The sequence below is a fragment of the Perognathus longimembris genome, chromosome 18 (genome assembly GCF_023159225.1).
Source record: "Perognathus longimembris pacificus isolate PPM17 chromosome 18, ASM2315922v1, whole genome shotgun sequence".
Classification (NCBI taxonomy): Eukaryota; Metazoa; Chordata; class Mammalia; order Rodentia; family Heteromyidae; genus Perognathus; species Perognathus longimembris.
This window is the reverse complement of record NC_063178.1, coordinates 43,428,174-43,449,375: the sequence shown is the minus strand read 5'-3', so window position 1 is coordinate 43,449,375 and position 21,202 is coordinate 43,428,174. Positions and strand designations below refer to the sequence as shown.

General features: G+C 45.0%; 1 pseudogene; it reads right to left on the bottom strand.

Moving 5' to 3' along the window:
- Positions 1–363: 363 nt before the first annotated feature.
- Positions 364–21,202, bottom strand: part of LOC125366990 — a 49,141-nt pseudogene continuing 28,302 nt past the window's right edge.

Below are 21,202 nucleotides of genomic sequence, written 5' to 3'. Positions count from 1 at the left end.
AGAAATACTAATTCTTTAATAAAGGCTGAGTTCAAACTATTAAAATAATCACCTTCATCATCATTACTAAAAAAAAACATGGTCCAGTTTGCTTTACACTCTGATTTACGAATTGCTTCCTTAAAAATACAGCATGCCCAACAGCCTTTTGGAGTCTGGATTGCAGCCTCCCATCAGCTTTTCCACAGAAGCCCCAAAGATCACAAGAAGCTGTCTTTAAAAACAAAACAAAACAAAGTTCCAGTTACATGAAACTGTTTCTCAACAGAACTCCTAAAACTGGATTTTCAGAAATACAAGAGGAACAGGAACAGATTTACTTGGTCTTTTTTCTTACATGTCTATACCATGTTTCGAGTGCAGCTACGATGTTTCCACCAGAGATAAAGATAATAGGGTGGACAGAGTGGTTACCACCAGAACCAGCAGTGGACTCAGACCACAGCTTGGAGGAGGAGCCATCTATTTTTTTGGTTATGTGGCTGGAAGCACCAGTGAGACCATCTGTCCCAACCCGCAGGACATCAACAGGGGAGACCACCTATGAGAGAGAATGAAGGGAAAGGGAGTCGCGAAGAGGGCAGCAAGACAAATGGGTGCCTGTTCAAGCTGCCAATTTACTTTGATTTTTCACACACTTATATACTCTTGAAGCAGGAGGGGGCAGTTCTTCAGCACCTGCAGGAAGTGGGCTTGGGGTAGCAGGACGTTGGCAGGGTGAAAAGGTTACTGGTCTTGCTATAGGGGAGGGTTGCTAAGTGACCTGACCACAGAACGTTCCTATTACTCTGGGTGCAGCCGGGGTTGCTAAGAGACTTAACTGTAGGACGTTCCGGTAAGTTTATTCTCAAGAATTATCTTTTGTTATTGCTCTTTGAACTGGGCCATCTAGTTTAACCGGGGTGGCGCTGGCTCAATGGTTGGTTTCTTAGCAGGTTTCCATGGTGGCATCTAGCCAGAGGCTCAAGTCAGGGTCTCGGTCCCTGACATCTCCTCCCTTTCCTCTTATTTTGGACCAATCAAGAGCTGAGGAGACTTAGAGGGGCGACAGGGGCTCCATTCCACAAGGACATTTTCCTGGAGGCGGCATCAGGATCCGTAGGCGTCCCCTCGGCCCCTGAGCTTACTGGAAAGGTGCAGTTTTTGAGTGGGGGCGGAAAGGGATTTCTGCGCAACCGCCATGCAATGGAGTATGCCGCTGGGGTACTCAGGCTTATCGGAGGACTCCACTGAGTCCTTACCTCGCACAGTCCTGGCTGTGCCCTCTTCGTTCCTCAACACTTGAGCCCATGTCCAAAGCACATTGGCATCCCCGCCTGAGATTTGGGGAATGTGCACGGGGGCTGGGGGCGATGCCCCTGTCCTCTAGGTCTAGCAGGTGATAATGGACCTGAATGCGTTTCTCCGAGTTTTCTCTGAGCTGTGTTTGAACAAACTGCTTTAGTCGCGAGAAGGCCCATGGTCCAAAGGTTAAGATGATAATTAGGCCGACCAGTGGTATGAGGAGGGAGGGAAGCAAGGTGGTGAGCCATGGAGAGGTGGAAAACCATGTTTGAAACCAACCAAGCTCCTTTTCTCTTTCTCGCTTACGCTTTTCTAATCCTTCTCTTACTTTGGCCATGCTATCTCTAGCGACCCCGGTGTGATCAGAATAAAAACAACATTCTTCCTTTAGGGCCGCACACAGGCCTCCTTGTTGGAGGAACAGCAAGTACAACCCTCGGCGGTTTTGTAGGACAACCTCAGAAAGGGACGTGAGAGATGTTTCCAGGGCGGAAATGCCTTTTTCTAGTTGTTCTATATCCTCATCTATGGAGGCCCTAAGCTCAGAATAATGTTTGTTGGTTAAAACCATGGACGCTATGCCTGTCCCTGCCTCTGCGGTTCCTAAACCTAACAGAACAGCTAAGGTGATGGCTGAGATAGGCTCTCATTTTTGCCTAGGGAGGGACATCTCTTGGGTTAGTATACCTTCCCATAGGGCAGAAAACTGTTCCTGGGAGTAATATGTTAGGCGAGGAATAACCTGAACTAGAATACAGAACAGCGGGGAAGCAGCCGCGTTAAGCTCTAGGGAAATGCAAGGAGTCAGGCCATCGGTGCAGGCCCACCAGGAGTCGTTGGTGGGAAGGATGTATCTGGAGGTATCTGTGCTCTTTCCGTCATGACCATCCAGGTATGGTTAAGGGGCTGGTGTCGGGAGCGTGCAGCATTTTCCATCGACGGGGGCATCAGCAGGAGAAGGAGTAGCAGTATCTATAAAAGAAGCAGAGTCATCCTCAGGGGACTCTTCTGAGACCCTGGGTGGGTTAACAGGTTTTATCAGTCTACCGGGGAGCCATCTAGGGGCATTATGTTTTGAATCAAGAATGCAGGCCGAGCCGTGACCCCAGATTAGGACTGCATCTGGTCTGTTCCAAACATTAGTCAGTGGATCCTTCCACATGGCCAGGGGGTGGCTGGCATTAGCGGAACGGTGCCAATGACGATCAGCCGCGGATCTGCCTTCTTTGTCAAGGGTTAAAAAATTTAGAACGAAAAGAGCATGATTTAGGCACTCCCTGGGGGTGGCGTATGTGAGATTAGAGGATTTAAGCCTAACCAACCAGGCTTTGAGTGTTTGGTGGGCACCTTCAACAATGCCTTGCCCTTGGGGATTATAAGGAATACCTGTAGTGTGGGTGATGCCAAATTGTTGGAAAAACCTTTTTAGGCTTGCGCTGGTGTAGGCAGGGCCATTGTCTGTTTTTACATATTGGGGCTCGCCAAGCACCGAAAAACAGGCGAGAAAGTGGGATAGTACATCCTTAACTGCTTCACCAGTGTGGGGAGAGGCAAAGAGAAACCCACTGAAAGTATCAATGGTTACATGTAAATATTTTTGGCGTCCAAATTCCGGGACATGAGTAACATCTGTCTGCCATACTTTGTTGGGTAGCAGTCCCCTAGGGTTGACTCCCATATGGGGGGTCGGATGGGAAATCACACAAGATGGGCACTGTTTAACTATTTCTATTGCCTGTTGTCGAGTAATCTTAAATTTGAGCCTAAGGGTATGTGCATTTAGGTGGTGAAGGGAGTGAGCGTGAAAAGCATCCTGTAGGGGGTCCTGTAATACTGAAAAGACGCTACGTGTAGCCGAATCTGCCAAGGCATTTCCTTTAGTTAGTGGACCGGGGAGCTCACCATGTGCCCTAATGTGTCCAATAAAAATAGAGTGAGGGCTTAGGTTTTGTTGGATTTTGGCAAACAGGGGTGTTGCATTAGAGGAGGGTTTAATAAACGGGGCAGTGTCTAACAGGGGAACAGATTTTGCAATGTACACGCTGTCAGTGTAAATGTTTAGGGGGCTTGAGGGGAATTCTTCCAATACCTTGAGAACAGTAAATAGCTCCACCAACTGCGCGGAGGCATATTGTGTAGGGAAGGAGAAACTCCACCCTTGAAAGGCATACGCCTCCACACCATTGGCTGAACCGTCAGTAAACACAGTGGGTGCATCAGGTATGGGAGAAGGGGAGACTGCCTTCAGGAATTGAAAGGGATGAAGGGAAGCAAAGTGGAGCACGGGATCATCAGGCATATGATTATCGAGTAATCCCATGAATCCTGAGAGGGCGACGCCCCAACAATATAATGTTTGAAACAAAAACTGTGTCTGGTCTCGAGTATAGGGTGTCAATATAATATCAGGATCTTTACCAAATACTTGACGGGACGTTTGCCATCCATGCATAACAAGGGAAGACACACGCTGGGGATAAGTAGGAAGGACCTTAACATGATTAGCAGGCATATGGATCCAAAGGAGGGAGTGTCCCTTTTGCCGGCTAGAGTGAGTGTCAGGAACAGGCTGCCAAAAGACCCCGGTAGGTGCATGTGGGGTGGGGAGAATTATAAAGCTTAGCGGGTGAGCATAATTAATCTGAGAAGAAGCTTGGGAGGCAATGGCCTTACTCACCAACAGAAGAGCCTTAGAGGCTTTGGGGGTAAGGTGTCACGGGGAAGTTGGATCACTATTTCCCTTTAAAATTTCATATAGGGGGAGCAAATCGGAAGTGGGGAGCTTGAGATAAGGTCGCAGCCATTGGATATCTCCCAAGAGCTTTTGGAAGTCATTTAGCGTGGCAAGGTGGTCAGTGCGCAATTCAAGGCGCGGAGCAAGGATCTGATTGGCATGGAGCTCTAAGCCAAGGTAGTGAAAAGGGGCCGCTCTTTGAATCTTATCAGGGGCCAGCCGGAGGCCAGCAGTGCTGAGGGCCTGAGACAGATCCTGAAAGGAAGCATCCAACATCAGGGTATCTGGGGCAGCCAGGAGGAGATCGTCCATATAATGGAGAAAATAAACTGAAGGCTACCTTTTTCTTACAGGGTCAACGGCTTGAGCCACAAATTTTTGGCAAAGGGTTGGGCTATTAGCCATGCCCTGAGGCAGGACTCGCCACTGATATCTTAGCATGGGTCCTTGGAAGTTGATATGGGGAAGCCTGAATGCAAAATAAGTTTTATCCTCAGGGTGGAGAGGAATTGTAAAGAAGCAATCCTTAAGATCAATAACCATCTTGTGGTATCCCTCAGGGATGGCAATAGGAGAAGGCATTCCAGGTTGGAGGGCGCCCATGGGCTGCATTACTTTGTTAATGGCTCTAAGATCTTGTAGGAGGCGCCATTTTCCTGATTTTTTCTTAATAACAAAAATAGGAGTGTTCCAGGGTGAATTAGAGGGCTCAATGTGACCCGCATCGAGCTGCTCCTGTACCAGCAGCTCAGCGGCCTGTAATTTTTCCTGAGTGAGAGGCCACTGGTCGACCCAGACGGGTTCCTGGGTGAGCCAGGTAATTTTGTCCGCATGGGGTACAGGGGGAGCAGCGACCTCAATTAAAAATTTTTATAACCTATTCCGTGTTTATCATGCTTTTCTTTGGGGGTAATGGGGTCCCTGCGACCTTGGAGGTTTTTTCCCAATCCCTTCCCTGGAGTGTACCCCATCCGTAGCATTTGCTGGGTGACTGTCTTTTTAGGGCTGTATAGGACAGCCTACATCTGGGAGAGGATGTCTCTTCCCCAGAGGTTGACTGGGAGGTTAGGGATCACATGTGGTGTAACGGTACCCTGATTTCCCCCCCATTGGTCCAAGTCAGGACCTTGGAAGACTGGAGGGTATTGGTAGAATGTCCTATTCCTTTTAGGTCAGTCATGGAAGGAGAGAGAGGCCAAGCAGAGGGCCAGTATTTTTTAGAGATGACCGTGGCATCTGCACCGGTATCCAAAATTCCTTGAAAGTTTTTCCCATCTAGTTTAAGTGTAAGGGTGGGCCGAGTGTTGGAGATGGGCTGAACCCAGTAAATATCTGAAGAGCCCATCTGGGCTTCTCCCTTAGGTTGGCTAGTCTGAGCGGGATGGTCGCTGGGGGTTACTGGGAGCAATATTAATTGTGCTAGGCGGGAGCCCGAGGGAATGGAAACAATGCCTCCTGTGGACGAGACCAAAAGTCGAATTTCTCCAGAATAGTCACTGTCGAGTATTCCTGGGTGGATTTGAATACCTTTTAAAGTGGAAGAGGCGCGGCCAAGAATGAGGGCATGAGTGCCGGGAGGGGGAGGCCCCCAAACTCCGGTAGGAATTATTTGAGTGCCTTTGAGGGGGTCTAGTACTGTGTTGGTGGTGGAACAGAGGTCCAGGCCTGCGCTGCCAGGGGTGGCGCGCTGGAGGGATTGAATACCTGGCTTGGTTGGGGAGCAGCTTGCAAGGGCCCCTGGGGAGCTCCCGGAGGTGTGGGGGCCAGGGGCTGGCCCCGAGGGAAGTTTTCCGACTGCCGAGGGAGAAGCGGACGCCCCTGACTATCAGTCTTGGAACAGCACTCATTTGCCCAATGAAATCCTCATCCGCATTGGGAGCAGAGAGAATTGGGCAAAGGGTGTGGAGTAACACCTGGGGAGGGCATGGTTGGAAGGGCTGCAGTTCCCGGGGGAGATTGTTTTTGAGGGCACTCTCTGGAAAAATGACCAGGCTGTTTGCAGGCAAAGCAAAGGCGATTTTGTGAAATGCCACCAGAGGGGCGAAAATTGGCTACCTTAAGGGCTGCCCCAATGGCCAATCCAATAGCATGGGCGGAACCGACCCCCGCCAGAGGCGGACATAATCAGAAAGGGTGGCTCTCTCCCGATGGGGGCGAAGGGCCTCTTGGCAAGCCGGGTTGGCATTTTCAAAAGCAAGGTGTTTAACGAAGGTACTTTTGTTTTCCCCGGAGCCGAGCAGCCTCTCTGCCGCATCATTAAGTCGGGAGACAAAATCACTATAAGGCTCGTCTGGTCCTTGCCGGACTTTTGCCAAGGAATTGGTGGTGGAGTCCTTTTGAGGGAGCCGCTTCCAGGCCTTAAGGCCCGCCATTTGAATTTGTGTTAAGAGTCCCGGCGGAAAGGCCGCCTGAGTTTCATTTTTATCATAAGGCGCCGTGCCTAGAAATTTGCCAACCGTCCATATCCGACAATTCTTTCACTGAGGGTGGCCCCTGAGAGGAAGCTCTGGAGGGGGGTCTACTCTGTTTCATAACCTCCTCTCCTTGGGAAATAACTGACTGAATATCGGGAGCAGGGGTGTGGGAGTGGACTTTTAAAATGTCATTGATTAAGTTCCAATAAGAAAATGTGACCACAGGCACCTTTTCCGGACCGAAGGATCGATAATAGTCTTTGAGACAATCCCCCACACGAGCCCATCTTTTTACATCAATTGTCCCTTCCTGTGGAAACCACGGACAACAATCATCTAAGCGATTAAAGAAAACTTTTAAATCTTTTTTACGAACCCTCACTCCTCGCGTCTTGAGTGCCTCCTTGATGCCCCTGACAAACTGGTCATGGGCTGAAATGCCCTGTCCCATGGTCCGGCGATCTGGCTAGGCCAAACTGCGTCCCTATCACCGTTTCTCACCTTAATAGGCTTCTCTTTTGGTTGGGCCGGGTGATCCCAAAGAGAATGATGACCTCCAAGCGCTTGGATCTTCCGACAGGGACGTTCTCGTCTCGTGAGGGACGGTCGTGCCCCACGTTGGGCGCCAGTTGTCCCAACCCGCAGGACATTAACAGGGGAGACCACCTATGAGAGAGAATGAAGGGAAAGGGAGTCGCGAAGAGGGCAGCAAGACAAATGGGTGCCTGTTCAAGCTGCCAATTTACTTTGATTTTTCACACACTTATATACTCTTGAAGCAGGAGGGGGTAGTTCTTCAGCACCTGCAGGAAGTGGGCTTGGGGTAGCAGGACGTTGGCAGGGTGAAAAGGTTACTGGTCTTGCTATAGGGGAGGGTTGCTAAGTGACCTGACCACAGAACGTTCCTATTACTCTGGGTGCAGCCGGGGTTGCTAAGAGACTTAACTGTAGGACGTTCCGGTAAGTTTATTCTCAAGAATTATCTTTTGTTATTGCTCTTTGAACTGGGCCATCTAGTTTAACCGGGGTGGCGCTGGCTCAATTGTTGGTTTCTTAGCAGGTTTCCATGGCGGCTTCTAGCCAGAGGCTCAAGTGAGGGTCTCAGTCCCTGACAACCATCCTTCTCATAAACACGCTGGAAGAAAAAAGAGTTCCCATCATCATCCCTTGCATGCAGCTTCTCCATTGCAGTTTATTTTACTTGCCCATTCCCACTCCCATCCGGTAGACCGCTCTCTCTAAAACTGACTCAAGATTTTGTCCAGTGAGACTTCACTGACTCACAGTCTTATGAGAAAGAACCATGAACTTGAGTGAGACTCACTCTTTTGGAAACACTGTCGGACCAATGCTTGCTGCTTAGTGCATACTCCACAATACATTATTAAAACTCACCTTTCGGGCCAGTAGTAGAGCTTGGTATCCCTGCTCTTCTTTTCCTTTCCCAAATCATCCTGCTTAAGCAGATGCATGCCATAGAACACCTTTCATTTAAGAGAGCACCACCTGAGAGAGGTTACTCTTCTTCTCCTCCCACCAGGGGAGGAAGGCAGGGAAAATTACCTCAGAAAGCTTGTCCAGTCAAGGAGCATGGAAATAAGTTCATCAGTCAGTCATGACTAGCATGGCTCCCTGCATGCCTCGGCAGGACCACACTGATGGTGTGAATAAAGACCCAAAAAGTAAAGGGAGCTTGTCCAGCTCTTCAAGGGGGCAGCCAAGACCAGAAACCAGGTTGAGGGATCCTCAGACAACACAACTGTTCTGCTCCATGACGGATGTCTCTGCTCCATCAAGCCATAGTCTGACACTCTCCTCCTGGAAGTGTGGAGGGAGCAGGAGACAACACAACTTGCCATCTCATCAACTGTGATTTGGGGAGTGTGCTGTGCCTGCCTCTTCTACCTGTGGTTCGGGGTGGAGCTACAGACATACAGAGAGGGCACAGGCAGGCAACAGAGTATGCTGCTGTGTGTGTACTCTCTGCTGGTGATTTTATATGACTTTGCTCACAGAGCCCAAATGGGCTTAGGACCGGGTTGGCTCCCTGACAAAGTCCCCCAGTCTCACATTTCTAACTTTGTGTACTGAATCCAAGCTGCACCTTGCTCCAAAACCAAATAGATACAGAAGGTGTTCAGATTTCTTCTGTCCTTGAAACCTTATTGCCTTTGAGCCTTGAATAACATTCTATCTTTTCTCAGAGCCCCAAATCTATGTCTCTGTTAATACAGGAAACCTCCCTCCCCCTCCCCCCAAATGAATCCCAAATCACTTACACCAGAAAGACAGAAGTGTGTACTGCCAGACACATTGGATTTCAGCTTCTGTACCTGCAGAGAGACAAGGGGAAATAAAAGCTCATACTCAATAGTGAAGAGTAATTACTGATGGTCATTAATTAGCAGTGTAGGGCTGTGCCAGCCAATAAATGTGGGAGCTGTGACTGTGAGTCCCTTCTGGAATTTGTAGTATTCCAGTAGCTACCTAATAGAGAGATAGCAGGTAAAGTCACTTTTAATAATATATTTTATTTAACCTACCATAATGCCACCTCAATGGGTAATCAGTATAAAAATTAATGAGATACTTTCACATTCTTTTCTTTTTATCTCTTCCCATACAAAGTCTTCAAAATATGATGTGTTTGACATGGTATATCTCCATTCAGACTTGTCCTGTCTTAAGGCTCAGTAACAGCTACCTGTCAAGAAAGGATTCATTTCTATTTCAGAATGTTAATTTTGAGCACGTGCCTCCTCCTGCTTACAAATGTGGCAGTACTAATCCCCACAGCTTGGTAATGTACAAAGAGTCTCTGGGAAGCTTGTTTGCTTGTTCATGTGTGTATTCATTGCCACAAGAAACACATACTACCCAATGGAGCTCCTATTGTTTCCCAAACGTGGGCACGGGATAGGGAGATAAAGGAGAGGTCCTTGAGATCTGTGGCCTCTGCTAATGAGGAAACCACAGTTGGATGGGGCAGGCTCCTAAGTCACAAGGCAGGCCTCCAATGAACAGCCTCAAGGAGTCAGCCCAGATATATATTTATCTATCTATCTATTTATTTATTTATTTATATTTATATATGTATATATATATTATCAAACTGAATTACAGAGAGGTTACAATTTCATACATTAGGCATTGGATACATTTCATGTACTGTTTTTTACCTCTTCCCTCATTCCCCCCTCCCTCTTTATCTTCCCCCCCATGAGTTGTTCAGTTCATTTACACCAAACAGTTTTGCAAGTATTGCTTTTGTAGTTGTTTATCTTTTTTTACCCTATGTCTCTCAATTATGGTATTCCCTTTCAATTTCCTAGTTCCAATACCAGTATACATGGTTTCCAATATACTCAGATAAGATTACAGAGATAGTGTAGGTACAACCACAGGAAGCCGATACAAGAACATCATCAATAATAGAAGCTACAGATACACACGGGACGTTGAAAGTAATTACAATTGTGATATAACAATTGTTTCCATAACATGGAGTTCATTTCACTTAGCATCACTTTATGTGATCATATTGGGCTCTTGTGATCCTCTGCTGTAACTTGCCTAAACCTGTACTAATTATTCCCAGTAAGGGAGACCATAGAGTCTATGTTTCTTTGGGTCTGGCTCACTTCACTTAGTATAATTTTTTCCAGGCCCTTCCATTTCCTTAAAAATGGGGCAATGTCATTCTTTCTGATAGAGGCATAAAATTCCATTGTGTATATGTACCACATTTTCCTGATCCATTCTTCTACTGAGAAGCCCAGCTAATTTTAAAAGCTGCTTCTGGGTGGTAGTGAGGAGGTTGAGCTCTGGAGCCCCGGGTTTCCTAGCTGGAACAACTCTCTGGGGGCTTCTCCTGGTACAACATTCTTGTGTTGTACCATGTACAACAGGAAAGCGAAGTGACTTGTCTAAGGTTATATGGCAATTGGCTCGTAGGGCCAGGCTATAACAAAGCCTCTTCAATGATTGAATGATAATTTTACCCTTTCTGGCATCACAGTTTTCCTTCCAGTCTGTCCTGAAAATCTACAAAAAGAACTGGATACTCCCACCATGCCACTAGTCACAGCTGTGTTATGTTTCCAATAGACAGAGAGCACCCCTGCCCATAAAGTGAGCCCGGTAGGCATCACCCCTGAATCAAGGACTATCAGAATCACTGGCTGGCTTGGAGTGCCTTTTGCTGGCAGGGTACATGCCTGCTGTGATGCTCTCTGACTAACTGAAGACATTCTAGATTGAAATGATGGCATCCTCTCTCAAAAGGGTAATTTATTGACCATAATGCCACTTTGAAGGCATCATAATCTTTACCTACATTTGCATATGCCAACTGTGAATATAAAATGGAAACCTTTAAGCATGCTTTGAGAATAAGGTACTGAGAAGCATTCTGGGTTGTTCAAAGGTTACATATAAGAAGATCAGAGGGGAAATTGGGAGAAGAATCAAACTTACTCGAAGCCAACTTTTCATCTACATTAAGAACAAATCTGGCCCACTGCATTATTGCCTATAAAGAATAATATAGAGAACACGTCACATGTTTTGTTTATATTGGAGGTTGGAATTGCACCAAGACTTTCGAATAGTGCCTAAATATCTTATTTGGCCTTTTCTTTCCTAAGCTATAACATACTAAAGACAAAATATCTTGCTAAGGTTCTTTGCAGAGCTAACATGCTCACCAAGTTGTACATAGAAGGCAAAGGGCCTCTAGACTGAGGACAGCATGCCTTCAGCCCTCAAGTTGTTCATATGCCTATGGTCCCAGCTAAGCTAAACCTTGGTGTCCTGGACCATGGCAATCTATAAAGTAGGCAGACATCTCCTCACCTATTTTATATATTCATCCCAGAAGGCCATGATTTGCTGATTCCACATTACCAGTTGTATTTTACTTTACTGCAGCAAACTGAGAGAGCCCTACAACAACCTTGTCATGAATGAGTGATTGCAACAGCTGCAGTTGAAAAGGCTCCTATCCTCCCAAAAATTCTTACACAGCCTCAGTCTGATCTGTAGGTCACTGGCCCTTGTGAACCACTGAGGATATGTCTCAGACTTCATTCAGCCTTTCTAAATCTCCCAGCAGATTGACACACTCAGGTCTACATTGTGAGAATGTGGCATGTACCTTCTCTCTGGGGATGGCCACAGTCAATGTCACACAAGAAAAATGCATTTAGACCAGCTCCAAGTCTATGGCAGGCCTGTCATCCCAGTGGTGCTACTAGAATTCATGTGGCCTGAGGACTCTCCTGGTGGTTATAACTGGATGAGCTGCTCAGTCCAGTGAGATCAGGCACCTCTAACATGGAGAAAAAGCCCTCCTCTTGCTCAACCACCTTCCTGACCTCAGCACCCAGAGAAGCTGGACAATGCATTTGCGGCATCTAAACAGCTTCCAGAAAGAACTAAACAAGCTTCCTCCAGGGAGCTTGGGGTCCCTGGAAGCCACTCACCATGAATACTGAGTAGAGGGATCAGACCAGTCCTTGGGTTCCCCCTAACCTATCGGGTCACTATGACATCTGTAAGGCTAACGAAGGTGAGGAGATATTATCACCTACAGGAATGGCATGTGACACTTAATAAAGGGATCAAAAGACTACACACAGGTGTAAGATGTTATGTTACAAAAGTCTTCACCTGGTGAGATGCATGCCACAGTAGGTCTGTACCTAACCTGGTGGTCATCAGTTCCAGACAATAGCATCCAGTGCACCTAACAATGTGGGAGTAGCAGGTGGAGGGGCAGAACGGGGCTTTTGAGCTGTGTGTACTGGTGGGTTAGTAGTTTTATGTGCCTTGTGAGCCCCAGAGACTACTGAAGGTCAGAAACCTACCTCTGCAGATGAAGAGTCTACTTAAGAAAGAAAAACAGCATTTTTTAAAATATCGTCAAGCAATCATTTTCTTGCTAGTGTGTGATAAGTGAAAACAGATAAAATGGTAGGGTGTTACACCCCCCCCCACACACACCTCCCTTCAACTATTGCAGAGTACTTACCTACTTTAAATGTTGTCTCATTTGTTGAAAACTAGGATGGTTCCAGGAAAATTAAAATAAAACCTATATCAACAACTTCTGAGACGACAGGGAGCTCAGAAAATTAGCAACTGAAAGAGTAGTTTTCATTGACGAGTTACAAACCTGGAAAGCCAACAGTGCGACACCGAGTTGTGAATATAAGGTGTGAAGCCTTTTCTGTGAACACTCAGTCCTGCTGATGACAGAACATGCAGGCTCCTGAGGCACAGCTTAGCCAGGTTGTCCCTGCCTGGACTGCAAACCTTACAGTTTCTATGTTTAATTTGAAATAGTCTTTCTTAGAAGCTACTTTAAAGTTATGTCATTTGACAGAAGTTACCTGAATCTTTGTTGGCGAAACATCACCCCCAAGAGAGAACTTCGAGATTTGTGTCTTGAGAATGGGAAAAGGCAAGGATAGCATGCTTGAGAAGTTCATGCTCAGGCCAGCCTTCCAACATTCTGGAAAACTAGTGAAAAATGTTCTTTAGGCTCATCATAATACCTTTTCCATCCAGCTAGCTGTTGCTTTCCTGTTATAAAACTTCCACTGGTGGAAATCTGCAAGTCTAGGCATGTCACATAATAGAATTTCCAGGACACTCTAAGAGTGAAGCCAGACCTCGCCAGTCTCTGGCATCACAGGGTTAATAAATGCATTAGACACTGCTAACCTCCACTACTTGGAATCAGAGTGGGGCCTCACTGCCTTTTACCCCAGCAACTAGCATATTTAAAACCAGTCTTGGTACCAATGGCTTTCCTGTGTAGAACACACAGGCACACACATAATTCATGGCCACAGTCCGATCCCAACGTGGTTCTGCCCACAGTAAGCTCTCTAGAGCCTTGGGGACCAGTCAGATTTGTGAGCAGAATGTTTGCTGGTTATGGAATAGGAGACTTAAAAGCACACCCCTAAAGTTCTTGGACTTGGGACTCCACCCTGTAGAGAAGCCAGTATTTAATCTGGGCTTTTTAGGCAGCTGTCAGCCAGGAGGGCCGAGCATACAACATATCTGTGCTTTACTTCATGCAGAATAAAAGCTGTTCTCTGCTCTACTTCCAGAAAGCCAGAGGGGGATGCCCAATCCAATAGCAACAGTCTGTCCATGCTGAGGCCAAATCATCATCGTAATTAATGATGCTTTTGTTCTTTTCTCCCTTGCTTTACTGATTAGAGAAAATTGCTATATTAGGAACCTGTTTGCTTAATGACAGAATACAAGCAATAAACACAGAAATACACAGGCTGTAAAACGTAATCAATTCTGCTCTCCAGCACCCACTACCAGGCTGAATCTATCACTCTTGTCAATACCAGTTTATTAGCATACGGGATTCTTCTGTTGCAGCAGAAATCTAGGACTTTTGCCAGGGAAAACTGCTGCATGAGTTCTTTCCAAAATAATCTAGATGAAAACATCCAAAACTTGAGGAAGCCATTTCTCAATATACATATACATTAATGCAACCAAGCATCTCTTACTCACACCTGTAATCCCAGCTACTCAAGAGGCTGAGGTCTGAGAATTGTGGATTTTTCAAGCAGAAAAGCCTGTGAGACTCTTCTTAACCACCAAACCCAAGAAAGGAAGCTATGGCTCAAGTGGTAGGGTGACAGCCTGGAGCGAAACAACTAAGAGATAGCAAATCCAGCCCCTGAGATAAAGTTCTCGTATCAGCACACACATACAAAAATGTACATTAATCTGATGTTCCCCTTTAAGATAAAACATAGGAAGAAGTGTATGCATCTAATTTGAAGGTAACCTAGTGAAGCAATTGCTCACAATTTACATTTTTCACAATCTGTTTGAATCAAATATGTCTTTCTAGTCTGTAGGTATTGCATGACAAATCTGTTAGGTACTTGATAGACCATGTCTGCAAATTAGTCTCTGCACATTAAAAGGAGCCAGACAGAAAGAAGCTACCTGGAAGCAAACAGACACTAAGTCATAGTGAGCTGCATAATGTTCTGGAGCCTTCTACACTTTGCACATTTATAGATTTTGCTATTGATTTTGGGAAAGCCAGAGAGTTTTTTTTGCTGATCTGGTTACAAGCAGTTGGCCAGCCTTCCTCAAGTCCCTGCCTCTGTCTATTTTGAAACTCACCTTCCTGATGATTTTCTTTTCCTACAAACTTGGTAACAACTGTTTGCCATAAAGTCAGCTGTGTAAAACAAGTGAACACATAAATAAGGCCTGCTCACAGCCCCTGGACCTTCGTGTTGGTCTTCTATAACCTGTGTTCTGTCGGCAAGCTATATTCTTTCAAGCTGAATTCTTCCAGAAGGAAATAAGTGGCTGTGAGGAGAGTCCAGGTGAGCTGGTAGCATCTTTCCAATAAGGATTCGGAAGTAGCTTTTCTACCAATGAGCCTAGGACTGACATGTCTGCTCTACTTCCTTCTCCAAAAGATTTGATCTGTGTCTTCTGAATATCAGTCAAAAGTTCTGATTACTATAAGCTCTAAGAAGGCCTTGTAAAGTTTCTTTACTCAGGGTCTTGTAAAGGTTCACCAGAAATCCCTGGGTAGAACAAGTTTAGTCAAGCTGGGCAAGCCTAGAATGGGCTTTAAATGGGTTGGGAAAGGCTGTTGAGGCCAGTGATGGAGTTTTATCACCAGTAACCATCATGCCCCAGATCACGGTCTGGCTGTATAGATGAGGTCTCCACCAATGCATGCACAGCGAACAAATTCAAGGCCAGACTGTGTTGTGCGTGGGGGTGGGGATCATCACCTTCAAGGAGACATAGAAGCATGCTCTAAAACATAGAAGGTTTTGGTTCCAGGCACCTGCAAGGGTAGTAAGAGTTTAATTGTGCTATTTGGCTTAGCTCATTGCTAAAGCCTAAAGCAGAAACCCAGAAGATCTCTGTAGATGGAGTCCATCATACCTATGTGGTCAATTGAGAAATGTAGTGTAAGTAAAATACGAACATTTGCAAAAGGCCCATTTGTATAAAATTCTAATTTAAAATCAAAATGTCTCTCATTTATTGATTTCTTGATACATGACACCAAGTCGCCTTTTTGTAAATGAAAGAAACCACTTATTAGAGTTCTCAGGCTTTTGTTACAAAAGAAAAGCTAAGAATTGCAATATGCCCATCTCACTTTGGATTTCCTAAAAAATATGAATGTGAAACGTTAGCTTCTATTGTTGATGATCCTCTGGTATCCCCTTCATGTGGTTGTACCTGCACTATCACTGTATGTTATCTTAGTACATTGGAAACTGTATATACTGGTATTAGAACTAGGAAAGTGAAAGGGAATACCAAAAGCGAGAGACACAGGATAAAAAGACAAATGACTACAAAAGCAATACTTGCAAAATGGTTTGGGGTAAACCAACTGAACAACTAATGGGGGGAGAGGGAAAAACAGAGGGGGAGTGAGGAATGAGGGAGGAGGTAACAAACAGTACAAGAAATGTATCCAAAGCCTAATGTATGAAACTGTAACTTCTCTGTACATCACTATGACAATAAAAAAATAGCTGTGGCATTTGTCTGATGCCCGAGAGGAATCCTACATAATTCTTTCTACATCTTTCTGTTTTTTTTTTCTTCTTATTTATTGTCAAAGTGATGTACAGAGAGGTTACAGTTTCATATGTTAGGCATTGGACACATTTCTTGTACTGTTTGTTACCTCCTCCCTCATTCCCCCCTCCCCCTCCCTCTTTCCCTCTCCCCCCATTAATTGTTCAATTGGTTTGCACCAAACCATTTTGCTTTTGTAGTCATTTGTCTTTTTATCCTGTGTCTCTCGCTTTTGGTATTCCCTTTCACTTTCCTAGTTTCAATACCAGTATATACAGTTTCCAATGTACTCAGATAACATACAGTGATAGTTCAGGTACAACCACATGAAGAGGATACAAGAGGATCATCAACAATAGAAGCTACGGTTTCACATGGCATGTTGAAAGTAATTACAACAGTGATATATCTTTCTTTGAAAGTTATCTTGCATATAACAAATGCAAAGGTACTGTTTAAAAGAATATGCTTTTGTTGAAGTCTTCAACTTACTTTTAATCGAAACAATTACTTTTTTTTGCGTTCCTGTCATGCACAAACTGTGATGCAATCACAATACTAATAAAACTATCCCAGAAAGGTCACGTGCTGGTGGCAATCATAGATACTCCGAGGCTGAGATATGAGGATTATGGGTTTAAAACCAGCGCAGGAAATAAAGCCCATAAGACTGTTAATCAAAAGTCAGAAGCAGGGGCTGAGACTGTGGCCTAGTGACAGCATGCGTGAAGGCCTGGATTCTATTCCTCAGCACCACAAACAGCAAAAGCCAGAAGGCAATGTGGCTCATGTCATAGCGTTCTAGCCTTGAACAAAAAGAAGCCAGGGACAGTACTAGGGCCCTGAGTTCAAGCTCCATGACTGGCAAAAAATAATTCCCAAAAAGTCAGAGGTAGAGCTGTGGTTCAATGGTACAGCACCAGTCTTGAATGAAAAAGCTAAGGAAAAGTGCCTAGACCCAGAGTACAAGCCCTAGTACTGGCACAGAAGAAGAAGGAAGAAGAAGAGCAGGAGCAGGAGACAGAAGTAAGAGGTTTGGGAATCCACACTCTCAGCTTGGTAGGTGTATGTCAGAGAGAACAAATGGCCTAGGTGGGCAGAACAAGGGATGTTCCCCGTTTGAGGATTCACGGGCCCTTAAGCATTGGGTTTGCAGAATGGACTGCTTCTGCTACAAATTAGGATTTCTTCTTGGTATTGGTTTGGTTGATACAGTAAGTTAAAATGAATATAGGCTAGGAAGGTTCTAGACTTTGGTTTTCAACCATTGTTATGATTCTAATTATCCCTACCCTACTGTATAAATTATAGAGTGGTTGTGAGAATCAAGTGTGGTTCTCTAGAAGGAAGTCTTTTGAAGATTCAAAGTTTCTGCTGACAATATCTTAGCCTCTGTTTGGTCTCTGTTGGGTCAGGTGGAAAAAAATGCAAACTCTCAGGTTTAAATGGGGTGGTGAACATTACATCAAAGAGAAACAGTTCATGATATCATCAGATTTACAAATGGATGTAATGAAAGAGGCAGACCAGCAAGATATATCAACACTCCTCCATTAACTAAGCCATCTCTTGAGCCTTCTGCTACTCCATCTTCCTACACCATGAATGGATGCCAAAGCCTTAACTTGTAATTTAACACTCATGGCAGGATGATGAGTGTGTGTGTGTGTGTAGTCTGTGGAGAGTGAAGCTCAATAGGGGCTCTAGCCAGGTTTACTTCTTCCTTTCCTCACTTCACAGGGCTATCTTAAGTCTTTTGTCTTCCTTTCCCAATGTTTGGGAAAACCTACAAAACTGTGTTTCATTTATAGTTAACTTGCTTGATGAGTAAAATATTCAGACAAGAATGAATTACAAGCACTAGTTTAGAAAATTATGCCCAATTAACAATAAGATAATGCCAAACAATGTGTGAAAGATGCTTTGGTTTCTTTGGGGAGGCAGCACACACACACACACACACACACACACACATACACACATACAAGTGCACATGTGCACTGTTGCTCTATAGAATAAACACCACAATAGTCTAAAGGCAAAGGGAGGAAGGGGCCCCAAATGAGACATTTGTTTTCCCAAAATGTTCAGTTGGAAATGCAAATGTGCTAGAGCAACAGAAAAGATTCATTGTGATCCCTGATGAAAAGTGCAGGAAGCCTATCTCATCAGACACACATCCTCCTCACTATCAGATAATATTTATTAAGCTTCTCATTCCCCCGTTCATTTATGTGCAACTGAGTGCAGCCTCGTAATGGCTCTGTGACTTATGGTCGTAACTAAGATTTGATAAAAGAAAAAAAATATCCACTGCCTGGAGATAAAACAGGCCAGGGATTTTGTTCTCACTCTGGTTTAAGGGAGGAACACTGTCAGTGTTGTATAAAACAAGGACTCAATCTGTTTTTTCAAGCAAAGGTTTTCTTCTGAATGACTGTTCCCTTTATACACAAGGGTACAAGGAGATTGTGACTTGTTTTGAGGTGTGATGTGGCTAATCTCCTTGACTTAGAGCCCATGTACAACTGCCACACAGCAGACCCACATCCATTATCCCACACATCCTTAACCCAGCCCTCAGCAGTTGTTGTTCTTGCTATCTTGTACCCTGCCGATAGCTAAGGATGGCTCTGAGAAGCACAGTTTTTTACAAAAGCCTGGAGTCCCACAGCCAGCATGGACTGAGCTTACTCATGCAGACCAGAGCCATTGAATGGCTTACAAGGGGTCCCATGCTAAAGGGAACATCCGGGGCCTCACTATAGACAAGAGGAGCAAATCCCACAAAGGCCACTCTTGTTAGTAGCCAGTAGGACCAGCCAGGCCATGTGGCACCTGCTATCCTGAGGGCTGGGAAGGTGGGTACCTTGCCTCATAGCCTAGGCCCCTGCCAATGAGGGGCAGGCAGGGAACAACCACTGTGGTGGACAACTCCCTAGTGATCTGCCCCGTGTCTACCATCTTGGTTTCTCTCCTAGATATTTTCATCTGTGCTATGGCCCTGCTATGGTCGGAAATATGATAGGCCGAGATTAATGAAGCTCTTTCTTGCTTGAATTTTACCTCACAAGAGAAGCAGGGCCATTTTCCTTCATATACCTGAGTCCCAGCACAAGGCAAAACTGGTTATTCAGGGAAGGCACAGTTAGTTAGAAGTCCAAGGGATAAAAGGTCAACAGGGAATATAAGACATTGGACTTATTTATAACATGTGATCTAAGTGTGCTCGGAGGTATTATCAAAGGTTACACAGAAAAAGAGAGCATATTTATAACCAAGATGGGACAGGTGTTCTATTCTTTTTTTTATTAAGCATGTTTATTACCAGCAATTGGGTTAAGCAATCATCTAACGGCTGAATTACTTGCCTTTACATGGGTTGGCCTCATTGTCCTCTGGACCACAGATGCACATGGCCAAATGGCACTTTCTAGAATATACTGGAAGGGCCAGTTTTCCCATCCCCACCCTGAAGCTATTCTTAGTTGTTGTTGTTTTTAGAAAAGTGATAAATAAAAGGCTGCTAAGCAGAAGACTTCATAAATGGGTTATCATAGATAAATAGTTCAAGTGAAGTCCAGATTCTGAAAGAGAACACATCGATATAACAAAAAAAAACTCATTTCCCAGAGGAAGCTTGGGGTATAGGTTACCAAATGTACCCCATAGCAAAGGCTGTGCTCACCTACCTCAAGCAACAAAAACTACCAGGAAAATAAAACAGTGGTAGAAAATACTCTGCTAGAGTTTTTTTTTAATTCACTTAAATATAACAAGCCTTCTAGGAAATAATATTTACCAATCCCACAAGACAGATGACAATGCAAGGATCAAAAGGATGAAAGGATTTTTATTCTTAGTTTTCAGGAAGATCTGAATTTTCTTGTAGCAAGAAACCTGGTCTTTCAGTATCTTCTTCTTCTAAGACAGCTGCTATGCACTACAACCTAACTTCTTTAAAAAAACACAACTTTGAGAACTGATCATCTCACTGTTAACTGGCTATCCCCATCATCTCTTGTCAATCACTGGCACACTCATGGTTGTATTTTGCTTGAGCTAAATTAGCACATTTCAGTTTAAGGTCAAATGAATGGTAGCATTTCTGCCACTCTCCACAGGAACACAGAATCAAAAATCACAACCTTTCACCCCACTTGCAACACTGTAGTGTAATGAGTTACATACTATAGGTCCTTGAACTGTACCCCTAGAAATAAAAGAGTCTAGCCAGCCACAGAGGTCTTCCTCTAGTGGGTGCCATTTCTGTGAAACAGACAAAGTTCTGAGCCACAGCTGGTCTGCCTTCTGAACACCCAGAGATTCAGGTCTAAATTCCCATGTATGTTCCATGACACCTTGTGACTGTAATAAGCTGAGGGGCAGAAGACCCTCCACAAGTTGGGGTGATTGCCACACCCCAATGCGGAAGAAAGAGGAAATCCGGTCCAACAGTTGAGGGGACCAGAACCTCTACCCTGCGACTGCAGGTGGGGCAGGGGATTAAAAAAAAGGCAGGACTTCTGGAAGAGGAGAGAGAAAGGAGCAAGGGAAAGGAGGAAGGAGGCGAAGAAGGAGCCCGAGTACAGTACAGACCAGCATGAAGGGGAGACCTGGAGTCTGGACGAGCAGTGCAGAGGGCCTGAGTCCTGACCAGCAGCTAGGAGAGGGGCTAAGTCAAGCCAGTGGGAGAAGCAGAGCAGATCCCAGTTGGAGGAGTTGCAGAGCAGAGCCAAGCCAGTCACAGTTGTGGAGCCTGAGTCCAGGTTTTAGGGTAAAGTTTCTTTGTAAATAAATCCCTTCCCACCTATAGTTGTGCCTCCGTGGATTATTCTTGCTCACGGGATATAACAGTGACACCTCTAGCCCAGGACTATCTCTCTTATTGACCTTACTTTTCAGATAATATATACCCTTAGTGAAATTCACAAATGTTAAGAACATAAACTGCCATCCGGATGGACAACACAAGATGGTGTCTTATCTTCCATGCTGTATGCTAACATGTTTATTACTCATAATGAGAGCACATAATTAAATTACAATGTAATATTCCCCAGCTTGTTACTTATTTCACAGAATGGCAGAGGATGAGCTACTTGGAGGCAATAATAAGAGGCTGCATTCAAGTCAGGAGCTGGAGTTGAGGTGTGTGATC